Source organism: Triticum aestivum, unplaced genomic scaffold (assembly GCF_018294505.1).
Source record: "Triticum aestivum cultivar Chinese Spring unplaced genomic scaffold, IWGSC CS RefSeq v2.1 scaffold24918, whole genome shotgun sequence".
In the NCBI taxonomy this organism is placed as follows: domain Eukaryota; kingdom Viridiplantae; phylum Streptophyta; class Magnoliopsida; order Poales; family Poaceae; genus Triticum; species Triticum aestivum.
In genome coordinates this window covers 1-6,360 of record NW_025232385.1, presented here as the reverse complement: position 1 = coordinate 6,360, position 6,360 = coordinate 1, and the positions used below count along the sequence as shown (strand labels likewise).

The 6,360-nt window shown below is 51.7% G+C and overlaps 1 pseudogene; it reads left to right on the top strand.

The window, feature by feature from the left end:
- Positions 1-593: 593 nt before the first annotated feature.
- On the top strand, positions 594-3,246 carry LOC123175936 (beta-fructofuranosidase, insoluble isoenzyme 3-like; annotated as a pseudogene).
- The last annotated feature ends 3,114 nt before the right edge of the window (positions 3,247-6,360 follow it).

The window sequence follows — 6,360 nt, the reverse complement described above, 5'->3', positions numbered from 1 at the left end:
ATTTAGATCATAATTTAACAAGCACACGTACCAAATATACATTTATTAAACGGAGGGGCACGTGCGGAGTTAAGTTAACCCATGAAACATCGTGTACCTATCCACCTACGGCGGCTCCGCGGTCGCCGTATGCCCGTATCCAAAGCAGCAGCACGCCGCGGCGAGCTCGATCGGCGGCGCGCGGCGACGTTCGCCGTGGACCAGCGGATATACGTGCATGCATCCGGGCGTAGTGACACGTACCGACGTACGGTCAAATCGTACCCCCGGCTGGTTCATCTAGGAGAGGAGAGCCCCGTGGCCTATCCATGCGCGCGCGCGGTCCACCCTGTGGAATACTAGGATCTCTCTCCATTCCATGCGTGCGTTCTTATCCAAATCTTTGACTGTCAATACAACACGGCCACCACGTGGAGTCCTAGGATCTCAGTCCCATGTGTACTGCTTATCCAAACCCGACTATAAATACCCGTGCATACAAGCGTACGGACCACACACCGCATTGCTCACTCACTCATCTCCTACGTCTCCTTCAGGCTACTCTCGTATTCGTATACGTACGGGTGGTGGGTGCTCAGAGAAGAGGGGAGGGAATGGGGACTGCGGCGGCGGCGCTAGCGATCGTGTCGCTGCTGTGCTGGGCGGCGGCGACGGCGGTGCAGGCGTCGCACGTCGTCTACCCGGAGCTCCAGTCGTTGGAGGCCAAGGAGGTCGCCACGGAGCTGCGCACCGGCTACCATTTCCAGCCCCCCAAGCACTGGATCAATGGTACGCACGTATTTTCTTTCCATCTATCTACCTCTCCATGTTTGTGGATCATCTTCTTCTTCAACGGGCCATTGCTCATTCCTCGTCGCCTTTGTTTGCATGGCATTGACCTACTTCCCATGACGACGCAACAACCAATCAGATCCCAATGGTACGTGACTACGTGTAGCAATTAACTAACCAGTGTGGATATTTGTATGGCACTGTGCTGTGCGACCCAGCATGTATCTAAACCTACACTACGTGAAGAAAATTCGTTCAAAATGTTTGCATGGCACTGTGCACCCAATATGTAAACGAACGTGCGGATGGATGCAGGGCCAATGTACTACAAGGGGCTGTACCACCTCTTCTACCAGTACAACCCAAGGGGCGCCGTGTGGGGGAACATCATCTGGGCGCACTCCGTCTCCACCGACCTCATCCACTGGGTGGCCCTCCAGCCCGCGATCTACCCGACCAGGCCCTTCGACGTCAACGGCTGCTGGTCTGGCTCCGCGACACTGCTGCCCAACGACGTCCCTATCATCATGTACACCGGCATCGACCCCGACAAGAACCAGGTGCAGAACGTCGCGTACCCGGCCAACCTCTCCGACCCCTTCCTCCGCGAGTGGGTCAAGCCCGAGTACAACCCCATCATCACCCCCGACCACGGCATCAACGTGAGCGCGTTCCGTGATCCCACGACAGCGTGGTATGGACCCGACGGGTACGCGTACATTTTATTTTCCATCTTGGTCGTCCGAACAAATTTTCTTCACAAGTTAGCTCAGAGCTTGGGAGGAAGGGGGCGGTGCCCCCCCCTCCCCCCCCACCAACTATATATTGTGCTATGAGTATACATAAAGAATATATGTTGTACCTTGTATATGTGCAGACACTGGAGGTTGGTGGTGGGCACCAAGGAGAACATGAGGGGGATCGCGGCGTTGTACCGGAGCCGAGACTTCAAGAAGTGGGTCAAGGCGCGCCACTCGTTGCATGCGGGACTCACCGGAATGTGGGAATGTCCCGACTTCTTCCCTGTGGCGGTGGTCGGAGGCAGCCGTCACCACCAGCGCGGTGTGGATACCGCGGAGTTGCACGACCGTGCTTTGGCCGAGGACGTCAAATACGTGCTCAAGGTGAGTCTAGAGCTGACACGATACGATTACTACACCGTTGGCACCTACAACCACGACAAGGAGAGGTACACCCCTGACCCCGCCTTCCCTGACAATGACTACGGCCTCCGCTACGACTATGGTGACTTCTACGCCTCCAAGTCCTTCTTCGACCCGGCCAAGAAACGCCGAGTGCTCTGGGGCTGGGCCAATGAGTCTGACACCGTTACCGACGACCGCCACAAGGGCTGGGCCGGCATCCAGGTCACTAGCTTACGCTGCCACATGAACAAAATTTTTTTTGCTACTAGTATGTTTTCTACCGGAAGTGCTGAGATCGAGATGTATTGTTGTTGCTGATTTTTTTTCAGGCGATACCAAGGAAGATCTTCCTGTCACGGAGTGGGAGGCAGCTGATTCAGTGGCCTGTGGAGGAGGTCAAGTCGCTGCGCTCAAAACACATCAATGTCAGCAACAAGGCTGTCAAGGGTGGTGAGTACTTCGAGGTCACCGGCTTCAAATCCGTGCAATCGGATGTTGAGGCAGCGTTCTCGATTAGGAACCTGGACAAGGCGGAGAAGTTCGACCCGTCATGGCGAACCGATGCACAGGGGCTATGCAAGAAGTTCAACTCGCACGTCAAGGGCGGCGTTGGGCCGTTTGGGCTCTGGCTGCTGGCCTCCGATGACCTCGAGGAGAGGACAGCCGTCTTCTTCAGGGTGTTCAAGACCAACGACACCAATTATGTCGTCCTCATGTGTAATGACCCAACAAGGTAACATATAAGATATAACTCACTCAAGTCACACTATTGCATATAATGTTGAAATGTTGGACCATCCATGCATCCTGATCCAATAGTAATTCCCTATGATCGTTATGAAGCAGGTCGTCGTACGAGTCTCAGATCTACAGGCCGACCTTTGCGGGCTTCGTCAATGTTGACATAGCCAAGACCAAGAAGATCGCCCTCAGGACATTGGTACGTAACTAACCACATGACCAATCATCAAAGTATGCTCTGATTAATATCTATGTCACCGTTGCAAGAGGGGTCTAAGCCATGTCGCGAACTTCATTTCAGATTGACCATTCTGTGGTGGAGAGCTTCGGGGCCGGCGGAAAGACGTGCATCCTGACAAGAGTTTACCCGAGGAAGGCCATTGGGGACGACGCGCACCTCTTCGTCTTCAACAACGGCGAGTCGGACATCAAGGTCACCAACCTGCACGCGTGGGAGATGAAGACCCCCACGATGAACAAGCTGCTGGAGCAGTAGCCGCGGCCCAGAGGATCGAGGAGTAGAAGTAGCCTAAGCCTAGCCTAGCCGTAGCTAGCTAGCTTATTAGTTTCGCTGAGATGGATCAATTAGGAGAGCTGAAGTTAAAAATGTAATTCTACACTTGCTGCCCACGGAAACATGGGAATGAATAAAAGTTTTAGTGGATGAGTCCATTTTCGCCTTGAAGAATTGCATATCAGTTTATGTCCCTTTTTGTTCGACAAGCTGCTGCTGAACTTCCAGTTAAATATCTCCAAGAGATTTCTAGCTGTTTTGACATGCACATTTTCTAAGGTGTTATGTTGATGTACATGAAAAAGGCACACAGCTAGTGTTATTTAGTTGTCAGTTAAGAAAACTACATTTTTGTTCTTCTCGTCCTGGCTGCAAGCTGAGATGTAACTAAACCAGCAATAGGTAAAATTTCTGCGGAGTATGTGATTTGGTACATGGCGGTTGGAGCTATATATATGAAGGTTGAACATCATCCATTATTAGTGCTACTTACATGAAGCTCTGACCTTGAGCATAACCCCTGATAATCTTGTACAAGCATAATAATATCCTCAGTTGAGAAAAAAGTGCTCAAGCAGCGTGGATGCATGCTGTTAGAGTACGTAATGGGCCTAATGGGCTCATTAGTCTTAGGGTTAATTAGAGATAAGGGTTGCTTGCTTAGGGCTCAAGTAAGCCTTGCTTGGGAGTTAAGTAAACCTCTCTATATAAAGAGAGGAGATGTATCAATCTAATCAAGCAAGAATTAAGAAGGAAATCCCTTCCCTCTTGCCCGGCCGTGGGCAAAAAGGCCCCCGGCCGGCCCTCTCGCACCCTCCTTCTAACAATTTGGTATCAGCTAGCTTTGATTCGATCATGTCTTCACAGCCGCCAAGCCCGTGTCTTCCGCTGCCGGTCCCCTTGTCGCCTTCGGCGACCGTCGCCCCGCTCCTGCCCGCGCCGGGGTCCTCCGTCGCGCCCGCCCCCGCCGTCCTCACCTGGGAAGAGGTGTCCGGGGTGCTGTGGGACCTAACCCAGGCGGTCCAAGAGATCCACCTGTTCTTGGCCGGGTCCTACGGGCCGCACCCGGCTGCGACGCCCATCGCCACCCCCGCGCCACCGTGGCTGCCGTGGCAGCCGCCGCACCAGGCGGCCTTCGCCGTGCTCGCCGGGCCGCTGCAGCTGCCATCCATCGCCACCACCGCCCAGCCCTGGCTACAGTGGCAGCCGCCGCTCCTGGCAGCCTCCGCCGTGCCCGGCGCTCCGCTGCAGCTGCAGCAGCCACCGCCGGTCAGCTCCGCCGCCCAGTATGGGATGCCCTACGACGGGAGTGCGACGACCTTGTTCCCATCAGCGCCACCGCCATCCCAGGGCGTCCACATCCAGCAGATCAAGTCCCCGCCGTCGCCGTCACCGCTTCCGTCTTGGATCGCTACCCGCCACGTGTCAGCGGCGGTGAGGCTGCAGGCTGCTGCGCGCGGCCTCCTAGCGCGTCGGTGTGTGCGAGAGATGCATGGTATGCAGTTGCCGCTCCTCCAAGTTTCCCTTCGCTGCGCAAAGGACCTTGATGTCTTATTTTTAGGTTGAGAGTCATAAAACAAGCCGAGATGTAAAAGGCTTATTTTTAGGTGTTCGGTTTGTGTTGCATCGAGTCATGGTTATAAGTTGGTTAGGCTGCAGTTCGAGGACAAGTTGCATGTCCAGGTGGGGTGTAGTGTTAGTGTATGTAATGGGCCTAATGGGCCCATTAGTCTTAGGGTTAATTAGAGATAAGGGTTGCTTGCTTAGGGGTCAAGTAAGCCTTGCTTGGGAGTTAAGTAAACCTCTCTATATAAAGAGAGGAGATGTATCAATCTAATCAAGCAAGAATTAAGAAGGAAATCCCTTCCCTCTTGCCCGGCCGTGGGCAAAAAAGGCCCCCGATCGGCCCTCTCGCGACCTCCTTCTAGCAACACCATAACACATGCTAACATATTATTTGAGTTCAAGGGAGACCGGATCTAGGATTTCCCTCAAAGCATGTTCAGAAAAGAAGGGAGGACCGCAACATCAATGCTTTCAACAAGGAAACGGTGCCTGTAGGCGCCGCCATTGACGACTTCGGCCTCAGTCGGAGCACGACTTTCGCTAGCAGTCTTGCCCTACCAAACCCATGGCCCTGCCATCCCATCCATCCTACCACCTCCACGACACGTGAGCATCTTGCTGCATCTCGCCCTTGATAAGTCTCCGACGTATCTATATTTTCTGTATGTTTCATGCAAGTATCTTATTTTTTATGTAAACTTTGATATTTATTTGGACTAACCTACTAATAATTGCAAGACAATCACAATTTCTTGTTTTCCCTTATGTGTGTAGGAACTTCATGGAAATTCAATGAACTATGGAAAAACTTCAAGGTCCGGTAAAATTTGGAGTTACTACATATCTGTCCATGCAAGTCTAATTCTTAAAGATCATCACTTGGACCCCTTAAGATTGAGTCAAATGAAGAAAATCAATAACTGAAATTTAAACTCCACATCATAGCAAAACCATAGCACCTGGAATCACCCAATTCTAAGTTCGTATGCACTGTGTGGGCCCAACCCAATATTTACAAAAGCTGCCACTTTCAAACAGAGTGACAAGATTGACTCTAAATCCTTCCAAACTTGATGGATTCGAATGTGGTTTGATCCTATGGGCAAGAAAGGCTTTGGAAGGGCCTAAACATGTCCAAGGACCCTTGGATCAAAGCCTTATGGGTTGGATGGTCGAGATTGGAAGACTTGACCTACATTATTGGGAAACACTAACTTTCCACCCGGGGGGGGGGGGGGGCACCCTTTGGTGCCAAAATTGCAGCACCATAGCCTCCATCTATAGAGTAGAAAGCCCATCTCCAACAAAAGAAAGGGGTACCTTCCCTCTCCCTTTCGGCGGACGTGGGAAGGATGCCGGAGCACTCCACCATTTCCGCCACCATCTTCCTTGGAGTAAAGGGTTCACCACTGTAAAAAAATTGTAATCTACTACTAAGACATGGTGTTTGATTCAAAGAATAATTCGCCTATGATTTGTTTCATTGTTTTCATGTCTGGGTAGTTTTGTTTTGTCCTATTATAGCGGTGTTTTGGGATGCTTAGTATGCATTGTATGAATTGTTATTGTATTATACTAGGGTGTTAATATAGAGGTGCACACTATATTGAATCACCCTTTAGG